The 19,235-nt window shown below is 37.7% G+C and overlaps 1 protein-coding gene across 5 annotated transcripts in view; it reads left to right on the top strand.

Moving 5' to 3' along the window:
• The window catches only part of LOC149553901 (uncharacterized), a 142,317-nt gene that overhangs the window by 55,619 nt on the left and 67,463 nt on the right, over positions 1-19,235 (top strand). The gene's annotated exons all lie outside the window — the stretch shown is intronic.

Below are 19,235 nucleotides of genomic sequence, written 5' to 3' on the forward strand. Positions count from 1 at the left end.
TTTCCAAAACCACAGATCAAAATCCTATGGGTCTTGCCAACTCAATGCTGGGATTTCAACTAGTTATGGCCAACTTTACAGGACTGATTGATCTGATCAAAGTCCTCTGCACTTCTGGCTTTGTAAGGCCAAGGCGGGTGTGCCTACTCCTGAACCAATCTCTTAAGCCCAAGGAATTTTTATAGCAGATAAGATAATCACAAATGCAACACAAAAATCTTCCTAATGGAAAGAAATTAAGAAGACTTTTAGTTTGCACCAATGTAAATGAATCTGAAAATGCTGAAAGCAAATTCACTTCAAAATTTCATCAATCTCTTCAAAATGTAAATACTTTGAACATGCTTTAAACATCAATGTTCTGAAAAAAAAAAGTATGATCACTTGGAAATAAAGGTGCTTACAAAAAGAGCACGTGTAAATGAATAAGTTAATTCTTTGAAAGGAAAGAGTAAAAAGCAATTGCGAATATCCAGGTTATGAATCAAATGAATACAATATGAAAATTGTAAAGACCAGTGCTTTATTTATGTGGGCAATAGAGTCAATATTATGGAAGTTTTTACATACAACTTTATAGGACAGTACGTCTTACTACCATCAGCAATCTAATCATCAAAATGCAAAGGATTAATTGTATATGCAATTTCAAGTTAGTCCAAATCAGGTTTTAACTTCTATGGTGGGAAGACCAAACAGCCAAAGACAAGGAAACAATCAAATATTTCTCTGCATCTCTGTTAATCAAACTTGAAATGCTGCAATCGATCTATATTACGATTTTGATATTACACTTTCTCACAATAAATTTAAATGACTACAAAGGATGAACTTATTCATATATTGCCTTTTTGCATTGTATAAAGAAAAACAATAAATTCTTACAGATCATATGCCAGAAATATTATATCATCTGGAATTCAGATGCCTGAAAAATGTCTCCTTTCTGACAAAAGGTTTCAATTGAATAATGCTGTATATATAGAACAACTTCTATGTAAATCTCATCGTCCCTTTTTGCACTTTGGCACCTATATATATATATATATATATATGTATATATATGCGTTTGAAAAGGTGTGAAAACTAATTATGAACCATCACACCTCTTTCGATATATCTAATTTTAGTTTAACAATTGCAACTGACATTAGTATAATCCTCAATAACGTCAAATGCCATTGATTCAAACTTCGATCAATTCAGAAATCATTATTGTTGGACCAATGGAGATGAGCGGTTGAGGAAAATTCTTTGGCTGGAGGAATTTTAACCACATTAATTTCCTATAAATTGTAAGGTAATATCACCGCTATTACACCCAATCTCTTATAATTTTGAAATCCATATCACTCCCTGGAACTGTTCCCTATTCAATAATCAAACAAACCATTCAACTCAACAACATCCGAGACATCGTCTATGTGAATTACGTCTTCAGACATGGGAGGCCTGCCAAGACAAACTGATGCTCCTTTAAACACAAACAATTCCTTGCTTTAGAAGGTGATATACATCGCAATTTTGTTGTAGCACGTGATAACTCAGTTTGTGAAATGATAAGCGTGTTTCTGTAAATCCATCACACAGTATCCAATCAAGTTTCTTTGTTTCCGACTCTTCTATCATGGTCGAGAAACCATTCTTCAGGCACTCAAGACTTCTATTTCTGACAGTTTTCGATAACTTAGTTGATTTTTTTGTCTTCCATGCCTTCCTTTTATGATGTTTCTGCCTTTTATTATTGACGTGCAATTGTTCTTTGGAGATATTTATCTACATCCAGATTTCCTGACAGCTCTGATTTGTATGCTGACAACACTTTTCAAACGCACTGCATCAGATGTTGGAGTGTCACATCTACCACTTGCTGATTGCACTGTTGAATTTGAGTGTGTAAAGTAGAACCCATTTTGGGAATCACAAAAGGAATGTCGTCGCCATTCTGGAGAAGGTGCTTGAATGTTCTAGGCCTTGTCTATCATAGCCATGAGGAAGAAGAACAATCAGCCCAGATTGACGATACCATTTTGACTCACTGCTGCTTATGAGTTGACTGAAACTTGTACATATGGTCTGTGTTGTTACAGTTAGAGGAGATTCTCTACCAAGATAAAATCGTACCCCCTGAACATGTAAGATGGGGTTGGATTTGCTGTTCACTTTGGCTACAAGACAGACAATTGTTACTTAAGACAAAATCACAATCTCCAGTCAGATTCTACGCACATTTTTATAGGACCCTTCCTATTAATACCATAAAATTAAGCCAGTGTTCAATATGCAAAATGACAGGAAGATGCATCATGTAGGGTGCAAATATTCAGTTTATGTAGGAATACCATCCAACTTCACATATTCTATTTGAATCTGTTCAGAAGATGTCTTCATCCAGAATCTGGTAATAAAGACTTAGTCGCCAATTTTATTCACAACCACGTCCGCTGGGAAAATTTTCCAGTTTGAATCCCAATCATTTTTCAAACTGACTTCTGGTCAACAATATGATTCTCCTTATAAAGTTCCAATTACTTGGCTTGATCACATCATGGTAGTCTGGCACACTTCTGCAAATCCCACATATTTTGAATACAAATAAGTCATGTTCTTATTACGAAGTAATTGATAAATATTTGCTTGATATTAACAAAGACTGAGAGGTCAATATATACAAAAGAACAAAACGATGTTTCCTTAGGAAATGATTGTAAAGAATAGAAACATTCTATTCTAGCTGACAGAATAGAAAAAATATCGTCTTCAAGAGTATGCATTAATTTGAGCACATAAGAGAATAAACATTGAAAGTACCATTAGGAGTATCTGTAGGATCCCTTACTATTGTTTCATCTGAAAAATCTTCAATAATATGTACATTAACCTGCTGCTCAGAATGCACACTTAGGCTAAGCACATCCTCTATTTGAGAAATACTCACTGGTTTTATTTTATCAATAGAACCATTAAATTTTTCTTCCATAGGCTGATTTCCCTTTTGCTCACACATTATGTGCATTTCTATTGCATCTTCAGATTATTGGGGTTAATTTCACAAAATGATTGATATCCAAAAAATAATTCTTCATGCATTGTAGCGGATAAATCTGAAAAACTCTGAAGACCAATTCTAGGTTCATCAAATGTTTTATTTTCTTGGGGTTTATCGAACATCTTTTGAATGTAAGTTGATCCACTATTCTATTCTAAGAAAAAGTCTGGGCCATTTTTCTTAACACATTTTTTATATTCTATGTCTAATAAGACAGATTTCTTCTGAGCTGAGAAAATTTTCCTCCTGATCATGATGCTCATTTATTTCCATATAAGTTTCATGATTCATTGTGGTTGGATTCCTCCTTAGACTGTCCAAAAATTTCTTCTCCGTTCAAATCTAAAACATCATTATGTTCTTGTCTCACTTTGGTATGTTTTTCCTCGTCTTCATCACCACCTTCTAATATATGAAAAAGAACCTTCAAATCAGGGTCATTTGGCGAGATTCCCAACTCATATTTTTTTAAGAAATTCCTTGCATGGAGGCATGATGTTTGATGTTATTTCATGATAAATGCTTGTCATCCTAATGAACAAATTTGCTGAAGATTCACCTTCATATCTTCTAGATTGAAAAATGCATCTAATTGTCTTTAATTGTTTAAAGACCTCTCATCTTCACTTCACATTTCGGGCCCAGGAGATTGAGATTACTTCATCCTATTTGTATCTAGGTGTTATGTTTTCCGGACCGCGTTTTAGCATGAGACCTGCTATTCAGCCCAGAGTGAATAAGGGCATGGGTTCTCTTGCTTTGCTTGAGAAACAGTGCTTCAGACATCATTTTCAGGATACCTCATCTAAGCTATCTCTCCTAGATTCTCTTGTTCAACCGACTGTTCGTTATGGTTTTGTGGTTTGGGGTCCTTCTCTCCTTAGCTCTGATTGGGCCTCGATTGAGCGGGTCCAAACATTGTTCTTTCGGCGCATTATCAGATGTCATAGATCTACTCCTCATGGTATCATTCTTGTTGAGTTTGGGGCTCATCCTTTTAGACTTGCGGCCATTTTTGATTTAGTTTGGTTTCTTCATCGCCTTCGTGGGTTTGCTGATATGGTTGGAGATCATGATCGTTACTCCTATTAAGCTTATTGCTCTTCGGTTTCCATGGCGGCTGTTGAGTCTGGTGCTCGTGCGCGGTGTTGGTATGCACAAATCTCTTCTTTGCTGAGTTCGATTGGGATTGATATTGATCGTCTCCCCCTTTTTCAGTTTTCTTTGGATGCCCCTGCTCATCTTCTCCCTTCTCGGCAGGAGTTGAATGAGCATGTTCGTCTTGATATTTATAGATGTTACATTACTGCTACCTGGGTTAACCCTCCTGGTGGATTACGCCCATGGATGTTGTTTTATGCGACACACTTTTTGGAGATCTCAGATGGGATTATTGCCCGACCTAGCTATCTTTCACAGTGTTGGTCTCATGCCTTGCGGATCTCTTTAGGTTCGTTCAGAGTTGGTTCCCACGGTCTTCGGGCTCAATTGGATCATCATATTGACAGGGAGGAGCGGACTTGATTGTTCTATTCTTTAGGGGAGGTGGAGGATGAGACTCACTTTCTTTTTCAGTGCCCTATTTATTATGAGATCAGAGGGAGGTTCTTTTGTTTGTTCAGAGAGTGCTTCTCTCTCTATGATTTCTTCAGCTATTATGATCAGAGATGCCTTGCACTGTATCTGCGTGAGGCCACTATGCTCCAGGATAATATGATTCAGACTCTACTTCCACACCGACACTCATCTACTCAGCTCATTATTGCCTTTTTTACACCTTTATCCCCCTTGTGTGGTGTGAAAAGGCCCTCTAGCTCTATTCGGCCTAGTGATCTTTCTAGATGCGTCAGATCCTGTTCTGCTTATAGGCACCAGCGACACTCTTCTGGGACAGGTCGGAGACAGTGTAGTACCTCTACGCATCGACACGTGTATCATTCTGTGACTGATTTCTTCTCACCCAAGAAAGACTCCTAGTGCTTTCAGTTGCTTGTATTTGTTTGTTGTTGTTGCTTTTCTTCAAGCACCATTGTGTGCTCCTGCTGGCTTCAGCCCTGCTTTGTTGTAATTTTTCAGTCCCATAGACCTCTTTTTGGTCTTTTGTTGGACATTAATATCATTATCTTATCTTATCTAGTGGAGACATGTTAGGATCTTCTTCCATGTTGCAATTTTGATTTTTGTCTTGTTTATTACACATGTTATCTTCCTCACTTGCATCATGAAATTCATAAAAGAACCATTGTTCAAATTCTTTCCAAAATGAGATACTTTGTGTAGGTAATGATTCATATACTTGTCTAGCATTGTCTTTTAATGTCCTGACAAATAGCTTCATCACCTAATCTTTCGCACAAATTTCATAATCTTCTATAGATGTATAAAACACATCTAAATGTTGAAGTGCTGATTCATCCCACTCTCCATGGAATTTTGGTACAAGTTGTGAAAGTTTTGGGAACAACTTGTTAGGTTTACAATCAAATCTTTTGAGATCCGACGATATGATGTTGTCTGGAATAAAAGGTTTTTAGATGCATGAAGATTTCTATGCTTCTTTGCTCTACTTAATATCTGAAAAATGTCTCCTTTCTGACAAAAGGTTTCAATTGAATAATGCTGTATATATAAAACAACTATGTAAATCTCATCGCCCCTTTTCGCACTTTGACACCCATATATATATATGCATTCGAAAAGGTGTGAAAGCTAATTATGCACCATCACATCCCTTTTGATATACCTAATTTTAGTTTAATAATTGTAACTGACATTAGTATAATCCTCAGTAACATCAAATGACGTTGGTTCAAACTTCAATCAATTCAGAAATCATTATCGTTGGAGCAATGGAGATGAGTGGTTGAGGGAGATGCTTTGGTGGGAGGAATTTTAACCACATTAATCTCCTTATATAAATGGCAAGGTAATATCACCGCTATTAGACCCAAACTCTTATAATTTTGAAATCCATATCGCTCATTGGATTTGTTCCCTATTCAACATTCTAACAAACCATCCAACTCAGCAACATCCAAGACATTGTCTATGTCAATTACATCTTCAGCTAATTTATTATAATACTATAATTTCAGATACTTTTAAATTCTTTCTTTGATGTCTGCTTTCCTGCAGTAACATTCAATGGCTAAATATGAATAACTATATATATTTTTTTCTATATACTACTATATGATATGATATGATATGATAGATTTTAATGACGTCCACGAGACTAAAGTAGTCTATGGGACCCATGCAAACACCCTCCCGAGTCAGGAGCGGAACTAGTCAGTTGTAAATTTTTGGATAACTTGTCTCTCCTTCTCTGAAGTTTGGTAATCAAATCCGCTGCTCTCTTCACTTGATCTTCCTCAAATAAATAGTTGAAGTCCTTGTTCTGCAATATTTTTGTATAACCAGATCTGATGTCATTGTAAGCCAGGCAGTCCTTGACAAAGTGCTGCTCTATCTCAACTATTCCCATATTACAAAATAAACATGTTCTGTCTGCCCACTCTTCCTTTGGAACTTGCCACCTACCAGTTTCACATCGTAGCTGATGTGAACTAGTTCTAAGTTGTGCCATCAACATTTTTGCTTTCCAGTTAATAGGTGCTCTTATATAGGCCTTTTAATCATGACTATAAGTGGGATTAAATTCTTTAATGTAATAGGATTTTTTCCGCCCTATGCGTCTTGTCTACAGAATATTGTGAAATTTTTCATTGACAAACTTTTTTATTTCTGTAATGTTATCCGGGCAAGTTTGGATGTTGATATCCCATTTTCGCATCCATTTGTCATTTTGCTTCATCCATGTGCTTTTCCGCCTCACAAGTTTTTCCTCTATGATCAACTTGGGCCAACGATGTGTTTCCAGACCTTGGGTTTTCTTTAAGTAGCTTATCATTCGGACCAAAGCAACGGCTTCTAATGGATAATAATATCATATTAATATGATATAATAACAATATATTAGTATTTTTTTTTGATTGGTGAAAGTGGGATTTTGGCTTGGCCTCCAACCAGATGAGGTCACGATTGGTAGGTGAGCTACACAACATACACATGCAGTTGGCATCCGATCTGAGGATGGAACACATGGTAGATATTTCAGTGGTAGATGTGGCCGACACTTATGAATTGATCCTAGGTAGAGATTGAGCCAGAAGGTTGAATGGATACATGGCAACTGACTTTTCTCACATGTGGCTCCCATGGAGAGGACTGGCCAACCAAATCAGAATCAATAGCACCCCAAGGTTGAGATTGACAGTTATTGAGTATGGGGAATCAAATGAAATATTGTTTGCGGAAACAAGTATGAACACCTATAGACCTAAGAAGAGAGAAGTGTTGACAATGAATATCATAAGTGAAGGAAGAGATTCCATTGAGATCCTGATCGAGTCGGATTCAGACACTTCATCTGATGATGGTGAAGGTATGTTCAAGAATTTTAAAAACTTTGTGATTAGAATTGTACAACAAGGAGTAGAATTGGGTAACCGAACATCAGTGAGATTTATTATTGCCCAACTGGTGCAAAATCCACAATGCATTCCATTTAGAATTATCTTGATCCTTGTGCACAGTTTCCTTAGAACAAGTAGAGAAGAGAATCCCAAGGGCACTAAAACAAGATGATCAACATGGAAAACAAAAAGTTGAAACTTTACAAGTTGATGAAGCAGAAAGTAGCATGATGGGTGAAACAAAGAACCAAATTACACCATCTAACTTGGAAATGAAGAAAATTGACGAATCAGACAAGTCCAGGGGTTCCCAAAAGGAGTATTAGGGAAGTGATGGAGTATGGACTTTAAGGTTTGATGGTTCCAAGACTAAGCAAGGAGCTGGAGCCGGATTTGAGTTGGTTAGCCCGACAGGGGTAACATATTTGGAGGCACATAGATTGCAATTCCCGTGCACCAACAATATAGCAAAATATGAAGCTTTGATTTTAGGCTTGTTGTGTACCATCAAGAAAGGTGCCAAGATACTTCATGTACTTGGAGATTCATATTTAGTAATTGAGCAAGTAAAGCAGAAGTTCGCTTGCCATAACAAGAGATTGAAGAGATATAGAAACAAAGTTTGGGATTTGATAGAGGACTTTGATGCCTTCAATGTCAAGTTTAGTTATAGAGTAGACAATTAGGTGGGTAATGCCCTCGCACAAGTTGCAAGCTCACTAGCATCAATTAAGTTGGACGGCTTGAAGAAATTTAGAGTTGAGTTAGCATCGGTCCCATCGACACCAGATAATGTCAAGAACATCCAAGTGTTTGAAGATGATAGACATATCCTCAAATTCTTGGCCAATTCGGATGTCTTCAGAGCACAAATCATTGATGGTGAAGTGGATGAGGAAGCAGAGATTGATTTAGAAGGAATTATGAGCTTGAAGACAAATACTATCCCAAAGGGAATGATTGAGTTGGAAAGCATATTCGACATGGACCAATTCAACAAGGTGCCATATCAACCCACAGGGGGTGATGAATGCGAAAAGGTAAATTTGGAAATAGAGGATTGTCCCAAAATAGTTCATATTGGGAAAGTTTGCACACCTAAGGAGAAGGCGGATATATTGAGTTTGATGAAGGAATTTCTAGATGTAATTGTTGAGGATATGAAGATTTCAAAACATACGATCCTTCCATCATCACACATACAATTCCACTAAAGGAAGGAAGTAAGCCATTCAGGTACCGACAAAGGCCAATCACTCCTTTGTTAGAACCATTGATATTCCAAGAAGTAAAGAAGCTGCTAAATGCGCAGATCATCTTCCCAGTGAGGCATTCAATGTGGGTCGCTAATCTCGTCCTAGTTAGGAAGAAAAAAGGAGAAATAAGGTTATGTGTCGATTTCAGGAATTTGAACAAAGCATCAGAAAAGGATAATTATCCATTGCCATCACTAGATGAGGTCTTGCAAACTGTAAATGGAGCACATATGATGTCATTTATGGATGGATATTCGGGCTACAATCAAGTGATTGTTGAAGAAGATAGATTGAAGACAACTTTCACCACGAAGTGTGGAACATTTGCATACAGGGGGATGCCTTTTGGCTTGATCAATACAGGTGCAACATTTCAAAAAGCCATGGATTATGCTTTCAAGGACTTAAAAGATAAAGTGCATTATCATTTACATGGACGACATAACAGTATTTTCAAAGAATAGAGAAGATCACATTCTGGATTTGAGGAAAGTTTTCATGAGATGTAGAAGGTTCAAAGTTTCTTTGAATCTGAATAAATGTATGTTTGGAGTCACCGAGGGGAAACTTTTGGGACATGTAATTTCAGAAAAGGGTACCATGATAGATCCAGAGAGAGTGGAGGCAATTTCCAAACTTGGCGTGCCAGCTAGCAAGAAAGAACTCAAATCATTCTTTGGAAAGATCAACTTCATGAGAAAGTTCATATCCACATTTGTTGAGATTGTAAAGCCAATGAATGACATGTTAAAGAAAGATGCAAAGATGGATTGGACTCCAGTAGCAAAGAAGGCATTTGAATAAATAAAGCAAGCTATCATCAACGCACTAGTTCTAGTAAGCCCAGATTATGAGAGGCCATTCAATATATATTCTTTCGCCTTTGATCACGCATGTGCGGCCATTTTAGCACAAAAGAATGAGGTAGATGAAGAGCACCCGATAGCGTTCATGAGTGCACCTTTCAGGGAGGCCGAATTGAATTATCCAAATGTGGAGAAACAAGCTTATGCCTTGGTGAAGGCGATGAAGAAGTTCAAGCATTACATCTTGAGAAGCAAAGTACATGCAATTGTGCTTGACATAGCAATGAAGACTCTTTTAATACAAAACAAACTTGGAGAAAGAAGAGGAAAGTGGTCGCCACTATCTAGGAATATGACATAGAAATTCAACCGATGAAATTGGTTAGAGGACAACAGTTAGCGCAGACCATGGCATCAGAGGGACTTGGACTTGTGCAACAAGTTTACGAATTGGAGAATGTGCACCCCGAGGAATGGTATCAAGACAATCAATTATTCATTAAATCATCGGTGCCCTTCACATTTGAATCCAGTACAGAAGCGAGCATTGAGATTCAAGAGCAAAAGATACATCTTGCAAGGAGTATTGTTATACAAGTAGAATCATGAGGGGATATATTTGAGATGTGTTGGAAAAGAAGAAGCTAGAAACATTTTCTTGATAAATGGGGAACAGGACATGGATCATATTTGGCTACGACACATTGGATACTAAGGGTCGAATACTATTGGCCAGCCTTGTTCAAAGACACTCACGAGCATGCAAAGACTTGTCATGTTTGCCAGACATCGACAAAGAGAGAAAGGAATCCAACAATGCCTTTGCGGCCGATTATTGAGGTGAGACCTTTCATGATGTGGGGACTTAACTTCATTGGTCCTATCAATAAACCTTCCTTGGCACAACATAGGTATATTCCAACCGTAACTGACTACTGTATTCGGTGATCAGAAGCTCAAGCTTTCAAGAATTGCACTGTTGGGATTGTCATCACATTTTTTGAGGAAAGAATTACTACTAGGTTTGGGTGTCATGTTTTTGTATGTGATAATTGTTATGCTTTCATTTCTGGCATTTGACCATGGGATCATTTTAAAATTTTCATCCGGTTACTATCCCCAAGGGAATGGCCTAGCAGAATCCACAAACAAGAACCTTTTGACTATGATCGGAAAACTTTTAGACAGGAACCCAAGAGATTGGCACACATAGTTGAGATACGCTTTGTGGGCCGATGGAACAAGAGTTAAAGAGTCCATAGGAATAACTCCTTATCATTTGGTTTATGGACAAGACCCTGTATTCTCGATTCAATTGAAAATCCCAACTTTAAGGTTCATACGGGAATACTATGATGAGAACAAAGACAGAGTCTAAGTTAGGTTGGCTCAATTGATGCAGTTAGATGAAAAAAGAGACGAAGCCCTAGAAAAATTTGCAAAACATTAAGACCCCGTTTGTTTGCTGGAATTAACCTGGAATAGGAAAACGGGAATAGGAAAATTGGAATAAATCTATTCCAATTTTGGCCCAAAATGAGAATAAATCGAATTCTAATTTTTTTTTGGAATTCGATTTATTCTCATTTTGAGCCAAAATTGGAATAGATTTATTCCAATTTTCCTATTCCCGTTTCCCTATTCCAGGTTAATTCCAGCAAACAAACGGGGCCTAAGGGATAGTAAAATGTTGGTTTGACAGAAAAGTGCAAAACAAGGCCTTCGGGATCTCTGATTTGGTCTTATATTGGGACAAAACCTATGAAAAGAAAGCAGAACGCGATAAATTTGACAAACTTTGGAAGGGTCCTTTCTAGATTTTAGAAATTATCGGGGATAATGCATTTAGACTTAAGACACTCATTGGTGAGGATGTCCCATTGCCTGTCAATGGGCAATTCCTCAAGCATTATTTCCAAGCCTAGGACTTTGTCCAGAGCCCCTTTTGTACAAAGTTAGTTTAGGTTTTCTTTCGGTTAGTAGTTAGTTTGCTTCCCGTTCTTTAGACTAGAGTTTGTTTTCGACCATTTGGCCCAAAGGCTAAAGTAGTTTCCCTTTCAGTTGGTTAGAGTAGTTTTCTTTTAGTTGTTTAGTTTAGGTGTTGTGAGGGAGCTCGATTTGATTTGCACCAAGTCATTTGACTTGGGATTTTTTTAGTTTCCCTTAGTTGGAGAGCAGTTTTGATTTTGGGCCTTTGCAAGTACAAAGGGGTTCCATGTTATCACTCGTGGGCGAAGTGTGTAGATTTTACATTTTTGGTGACAAAACGGAGTTTGTCTTGTTCATTTCTCGAATACATTTGGAAAGGTTAAGAGATTAAGTGGTATGCTTAGTCGTTAATCTATGGTAGGACTTGTACTAAATTTGGGTCAAACCTAATAGAGGTTCCTAAGTTATCTTTGACATGGTTACAACATTCTACTCACACTTAATTGCTTTGAGTTCTTGGTGTTTTGAAGTGAAGTTGGACTTAGTAAAAATCTTACACCTGTTTCAGCGCCACTGTGGTCTTCCAAACCCTCCGCAAGCTTCATTGCGTGCAAGCCAAACAAAAGATTGAGAAAAAGGAGAAATATCATGAGAAAAGAAACAAAAGAATTTATGAAAGAGAAAAGGCAGTATCAAAGTGAAAATAAAGATGAAATTTGGTTCAAGGGTGTGCAATCATCTCTACCGGTGCTATAAAAACTAATCACTAAAGATAGAACCATGATTATGGTGCCACAACTATAACTTCGTCGATGCTATAGATCCCTGACTGGCAGTGGGGCTCTATCCAAGTTGCTTTTGAAGTAAGGATATTATAATAGCTAAGTTCAATGGATCTGAGAGATTATCAAGTTCTTGTTGAGCGAGGAATAAATCATTTGCCCACACGTGAGCACCTTATGGTTAGGGTGCTTAGGTTCAACTTGATAGTTCTTTCTCTTGTTGAGTGCTTGTCCTTAAGTAGATTTACGGATAGGCGAGCCTGAAATTTTTGTTCTAAGTTGTTTTATTCTTGAAACATTCAAGAACATTTCACCAGTGGAGTCGCTAGATGTTGTGAGGTTTTCACATCGCCCCAAAAGTTTGGGGACCCCCTTTTTCTCGATTGCCTTAGCAAGTTTTTCGAAGTTGACCAAAAGTTTTCGATTTGAAAATTTTACACTTTGAACACCTTCGGTCTAGGAGGGATGTGATTTGTGTTTTTCACCTAGTGTGAACCTTGATTTTCCGGAAAATGTAATTTTATCCTTAGGACAAACAAATTTCAAAGACAACATTTTTTTCCGATGGTTAGAACAATATTCGGCAGGATAAATTTGCAAATTTTGGAACTTAGACGGATTTTGAAAATTTGATATAATTGTATAAGCTTTAGCATTTTCAAAATGAACTTTTTTAGATTTAATTGTTTTGGAAAATCTTGATTTTTTTTGGTGAAGAGAGAAATTTTTTGATTGTGAAATTAAAATTGGAAAATCGATTTTGAATGCTAGAGAAAGGATTTATTTTGGTTAAAAAATTAAAATTGCATTGCAAAATTGAAAGTGGATTAAATTGCAAAATTTCATTAAATTGGTTGAAATATTGCTTAGGAGATTTTTAAATGTTGAAAGGAATTTGGTAAATTAAAATTGAAAATCGATCTTAGCTTGCTAAATTCGATTTTAATGATATTTTAATTGCCAAAACATTGCTAAATAGAAATTTTGGCATCTCTTAGGCTTTCCTTGTTTTATTTTTGCAATTTTTGATCACAACCGACAATTAAATGGGCTAATTTCACTTTGAGCTAAGTAATTTTAGCATGGCATTTAAATCTGGGCCATTAATGAAGGCACTAATTTAATTTTGTTTTTCTCTAGGGCACGTCGGCCAGCTTGGAGGGACATTGAAATTTTGGTATAAGAGGGGCTCCCCTCTCTCTCATCTCCTCATATTCCATCTTCCTGATGTGTTGAGCGATTTTTCTCTAGAGGGGCAGCTTGCAAATTTAAGCGATTTTTTTTGGGCAAAGTTTTCCTTGCTTGGTGGCATTTTTCTTCTTCCATCTTGGGCGAATTTCTCCCTTAGGCAATTTGTTGAGGGCAGATTTGAACTTTTCTTGCTTGGATGATTTTGTTGAGGTCTGATTTTCTTTCCAAAGGCTATGATTTCAACTTTCAGATTTGGGCGATTTTGTTGGTGAGGAGGCCATTGGATCCAAGGGTTTGATTTTGGCAAATGTGGGCAATTTCAAGGTGGTTGAAATTTTGATTTTTTCTAGGGCATCATTATTTGCAAGGAGGCTTGAAATTTTTGAAATCTGTTTTGAATTTGAAGAGGGCACAGTTATTGGTAAAGACAAATTTAAGGTAAAATTCTATTCATTTTAGAGGTGAAGATTGGTTTAAAGGTGGATTCTATTCCTTGTTCTTGCTTGGTTCATTTCTCTTATATTCCTTCTTGCATTTGTCATCCACCACTTCATCATTCCATTGATAGGTTGAAGTTTGGAGAGATAAGTGTAGGTTTCATCATAGGACAGTCGGTGAGGTAGAAATAAGCTAGACCACCATAGGATTGAAGTTGGGGGATATAAGTGTAGTCCATCCTAAGATAACGAAGAGGCAGAAATTAGTGGTAGTCCCACCCCTAGGTTGAAGGTTGGAGATTGATAAGTGTAGAGATAGGACTTGGTGAGGTAGAAATAAGCGAGATTCCATCGATAGGAAGAAGGTTAGAGATTGATAAGTGTAGTCCATATCATTTAGAACGAAGGGGTAGAAATAAGTGTTTAGGATGGTGAATGTTAGTGCAAGCAAGAATCCAAAGGGAACGAATACCAAAAAGACAAAGAAACATGATGCCTAAGACCCCTTTTTCTCGAAAGTGAGGCGAATAAGTGATATCAATATCGATATAGTAAACATGATGCAGTTAAAGGACAGAATGAAGGAAGGACAATTCCCCATGGCAAAGATCTACAAGAGCGGAATTGTACACGCGACAACTTTTCCTCCTACCTTGCCTTGTTCGGAATTGGTAATGGAGTGTGCATCCCGATTTGATATTGTTACCAAGTCCATATTTTTGATGAAGGGAAGAGAATGTTGGCCAACATCGGTGGACAAGTGGTCAAAGAAGCATTTAATATTCTCTAGTGTAAAAGCATGACAGTGGTAATGATGGATTAGGCCGCTGAGTTATTTCAGGATAATCAGGAGGCTTACTTCATTCATCTAAAGTAGAATTGGTTACCCAAAGGCAAGAAGGGAGTCACCAAGTCGTCAAAGCTCACCAAGTCAGATTTCAAATCAGAGTATGGCGATCTCATTGTGCTTCTCGGCCGGATCATGGGCTTAGCTCAAGGTATGCAATTCGAAAACTGGATGTACTTCTTTATTGATGAAATTGAAAATGGAAAGAAAAGATTTGATTGGGCTAGGATTATAAATGAAAATTTAGAATTGCAACTTAGGACCGTGCAAAATCAAAAGTAGTTCTATATGGAGTCCTATCTTTTCTATCTGATTGGGAGATTATATGAAAATCCTAGACTTACGGCCTTAGGAGTAATTGGCAATGACCCGGGGCAATGTTTGGTGCATGAGTGCTATCCATAGCTTCATTTGCACAACATCAAGGATTATAAAATGTTTTATGATGCCTTTGCCATAAAGACATTAAGGATATTACAAGTGACACCTACTAAGAGGCTCTCATTAGAAGCAGAAGAAAAAGTTAAGAAGTATGGGAGTTGGTTCATTCAATTTCCGCAATTCACATACATTAGAGTAGTAAGAAGTATAGTTTGTCCGAAGAGACTTCCAAGGTAACCACTTGACAAGGTAGTTTTGATGGAGTTGGCTAGGCAACTTGAGCATTATGACAAAATGATGAAACTTAAAGGTGAGACATGGATTACCTTCTTATTTGGAATTGGCAATGATAGTTGCTCCAATCTTGTTGCCTTTGTAGCTGCGGAGAAAGAATTAGAATGGTATCATCTAGGATGGTATAGAGCAAGGCAAGGATTCAATCCTAATGGTCTTATCAATGCATCTCACAGAAATATATTTAAACATGTTCCTACTATAGAAGATTTTTGGGCCAATGCCCAGGATGACTATCATGTGAGAAAGCTAGCTTTCTCAAGATTGTCAGTGAACATGATGAGGGCAATCAGATGTAGAAGACTTCATATTCCTGATCAACTAGAAGATGATGAAAATGTGCTAAGAGAAGATTATGATACAGTGGATGGAACGGAGTTGAGTCCAGTGGATTGAAATGATCATCAGGATCTTTCCTTGGAGGCAATTACAAGGATAGTTGATATGCACAATGAGTCTTGGTACAATGAGAAGTTGAGGCAATTACAAAGTCAGAAGATACGCCTTACTTATGAGAAGATGAAACCAAAGGAAAGTCCAACAAAGTCAGTTGGATAGAAAGATGGAGGCAGTAGCTAGCAGCAAAGAATAGTTAAGAGCAAGAAGAGTTTGGAGGTTGAGAAAAGTAAGGAACATCAGGAACTTCCAGCAAAGAAACAGAATGTAGCACTGTTAAGGGAGAGCATAATTGAGGCTAGAAGCTAGGAAGATAATACAAATGGACAAGGGGCCGCGGTAGAGGTGAGCTTTGATTCAGAATCAATTGATTATAGTGATAGCACCGAGTACTCTCCTCTCTCAGAGAATCAACATGGAGAAGATGTGACAGTCACTAGTGAAGAAGAGGATAGGCCAATTGATATGGAGGAAATAAGCCAAGCGTCCAAGGCCGTTGGTGATGCTTTGCTAGTCGAACCGAATCCAGATTTGGGGAGATGCACTGCACCACTATGTTTAAGGCAAATGCTTATGCCAAGAGGCGAGGTAGTGATTGCTCGAACAATTGAAGATATCCAAGGATTAATGGAAAAGGGTGATAGCGAGAACCAGAAACAAATTGCAAAAATGGTGGCAAAGGTAATCAGGAGCGACAATGATGGTCCTAAAAAGTTCAAATTGCTATACCAACGGTTAGCCAGGCATTGGATGAGATTGTAGCTTAGGAATATGAGATAGTAGAGCATAACTTAGGAAGAATCACGGATGACATGGAATGTGAGGAGATCCAGGAAGGCATGGTTTCAATCAGAGAAAGGTTGAAGAAGGCAAACGAAAAGATTATAAAGTAGGAAGCTAAGAATAGATATTGGAAAGATTGCTAGCCTATCCAATTGTTGCATGAGGCAGCCCTTCCACAAGACAGCGGGAGCATCACAGATGAGATATCGGCCCAGTTACATGAAGTCAAGGATTGGATCCACGATACAATCCAAGATGGGCGAAATTTCTTGCCTTACTTTAACTCAATGTTCAGGTCATTGGTGGCTATAGGAGACAAATTCAGAACATTTGAAGGGGAGTGGAAGGATTTCCTTCCAGTCAAGGACTTGGCCATTCCTAGGTTATAGGCATTCATTGAGCTACTGGAGAAATATTTGGAAAGAGCCAAGTTGATAGATGAAGGAGGATTGAGTACGGTGGAGTCTTGGTTTGATGCCTTGACTATTAGATTGAGAATACTTGAAGAGGTACAAAATGAGATTACACAACACAACCCAGGCGTTGACGCTTCCATCTCAACCATAATGAGTGATGTTGGGGTTGCGTTTGATTTTGAAGATATCAAAGAGGAGAATGTCAATGAGATAGAATTTGGATCAAGATTGGATGAGTTGGGGAAGGTCGCCATCAAGAAGAAACATTTGGGCACCCTTGCCTCCTTCAATGCCTTTATCGAATACGCGAAAGAATATGAGAAGGATCATGAGAAAACACTGCAAGTAGCGAGCAACATGATGAATTTAGCTGAGCTCAAGATGAAACATACACTTTGCCCTCCCATGAAGACAAGCTAGCCAAATTCATTACTTTGGCTAAAAAAAATGAAAGAAAGGGGTAGAATTATATTAGAAGATCATTTGATGTAAGCCCAAGTGGCAAATTCTCCTTCTTCTTGGGTAGGATAGGTTTGATTCTGATTGGCTACCATTTTGGTGCCTTCTCATTGGTTGCCACTTTTTTTTTTTTGCATTGGTCCATTTATCAGGTGGCATCTTCTCATTGGCCGATGGGGTGGAAACCCTAATTAGGGTTTCTAGGATCCAATTTGGATCGTTGGTTTTGCCTCTTAATCTCTATCGTTGGCTGTAATTTTGGCCTTATATAAGGCCATTTGCTCTCATTTGTAAAGGGTTGAAGAAAATTGTTGCTAAGATAATACCAAAATTGCCTCTCTTTATCATTGTTGTGACTTGCATGGTGATTAAGAACATTTGGTGTCATTGCATGGTTTCTACTTCCAAATAGTTAAAGTTAGATTTCCTTTGAGGTTGTTAAAGTAGATTTCATTTTGAGAAAGTTGCTAAGTAAGAGTAAGAGTAGATGGATAGTTGCATGGTGATATTAGTGGATGTTTGATAGAGATCTATAAACTAGGCCACTAGCATCCTAGCGGCTTGTTAGGAAGCCTTGTGCGGTAATCTAGTCATTTTCCTGCAAATCATTGCATCTATGGAGGTAGAGCCACTGGTTAGCTTACATCAGATGCAATCCCGGCCATTTTCTAATCTTTCCATTCGTAGGAGTAGGAGTAGAGTAGTGAGTAGTTTAGTATTTGGCGCTTTGAGGAAGGAGGTTAGGAGAATCATCATTGGTAGACACACCCCCCACCATCAACATTATCTGGCACTCATATATTGTACAAACCCATCATCATCACCATCATCCAAAAATCCAAGTGATCCTTGAGTGAACAATGTAAGGCCGCCTATGTGATTACCAGCAAATCACATCAATATAACTGAGTTAGTATCCACAGGTGCAAGGAACATTGGATTTTTTCTCATGTCTTCATGAGTATTAACTTTTCAAGAGATGGATTTTGTGTTCGACATTCCATGTCAAGTATTCAATCGCTATATGTTATGTAGTGGTACAAAACTGACATCAACAGTATCAAAATGAGGAGTTGATTCCTCTTCAAAATCCTCATCTTTGTCATCTTACATTTCATCAAAATCATCCAATGCTATTGCTTTTGCTTCTTCTGTGCTGCTCTCTAATTTTGCAAGATCTTCAACTAAGGAGGATGTCATTACTATCATCTTGTTCACTGATGGTCCAATCCCCATACGGACCAATTTTGTCCATGTTTGTGGCCTCATGTGAAGCACCCTCCACCTTTCTACTGTGAAGGCAAAGATTGTACCTAAGGAAGACTAGATCATTGATTACTTTTGGATCAACCTATTTCTCTTCTTAGTGTGAATGTTCTCAAATAAACTCCAATTCCGTTCACACCCAGAAGCACTACATGGCTTGGACAGATTACAAATGGCTACCTTTTGAAGATTAGATGTGCTAGTAGCCTAATTCTCCCACCATAAATCTACAAAAAGCATTTAGAAATATATAAGTGAGTAAAAATGTAACAAAATTTTCTAATTTTTCCTTCTAGTATTGAACAAAATGATTTACCTAGTTGTTTTCCTCTCTTGTCAATTACTTGTTGTGAAGAGAAGAGTCTCCCTTGTACACCCTTGTAGATCTTGAACAATGAACATTTCTAAATTCATAAATGGTAATTGTCAAACACAACAATAAACATTTTCACATTCATATATAAG

Source organism: Cupressus sempervirens, chromosome 6 (genome assembly GCF_028749045.1).
Source record: "Cupressus sempervirens isolate cs-2001-9-10 chromosome 6, ASM2874904v1, whole genome shotgun sequence".
Lineage (NCBI taxonomy): Eukaryota > Viridiplantae > Streptophyta > Pinopsida > Cupressales > Cupressaceae > Cupressus > Cupressus sempervirens.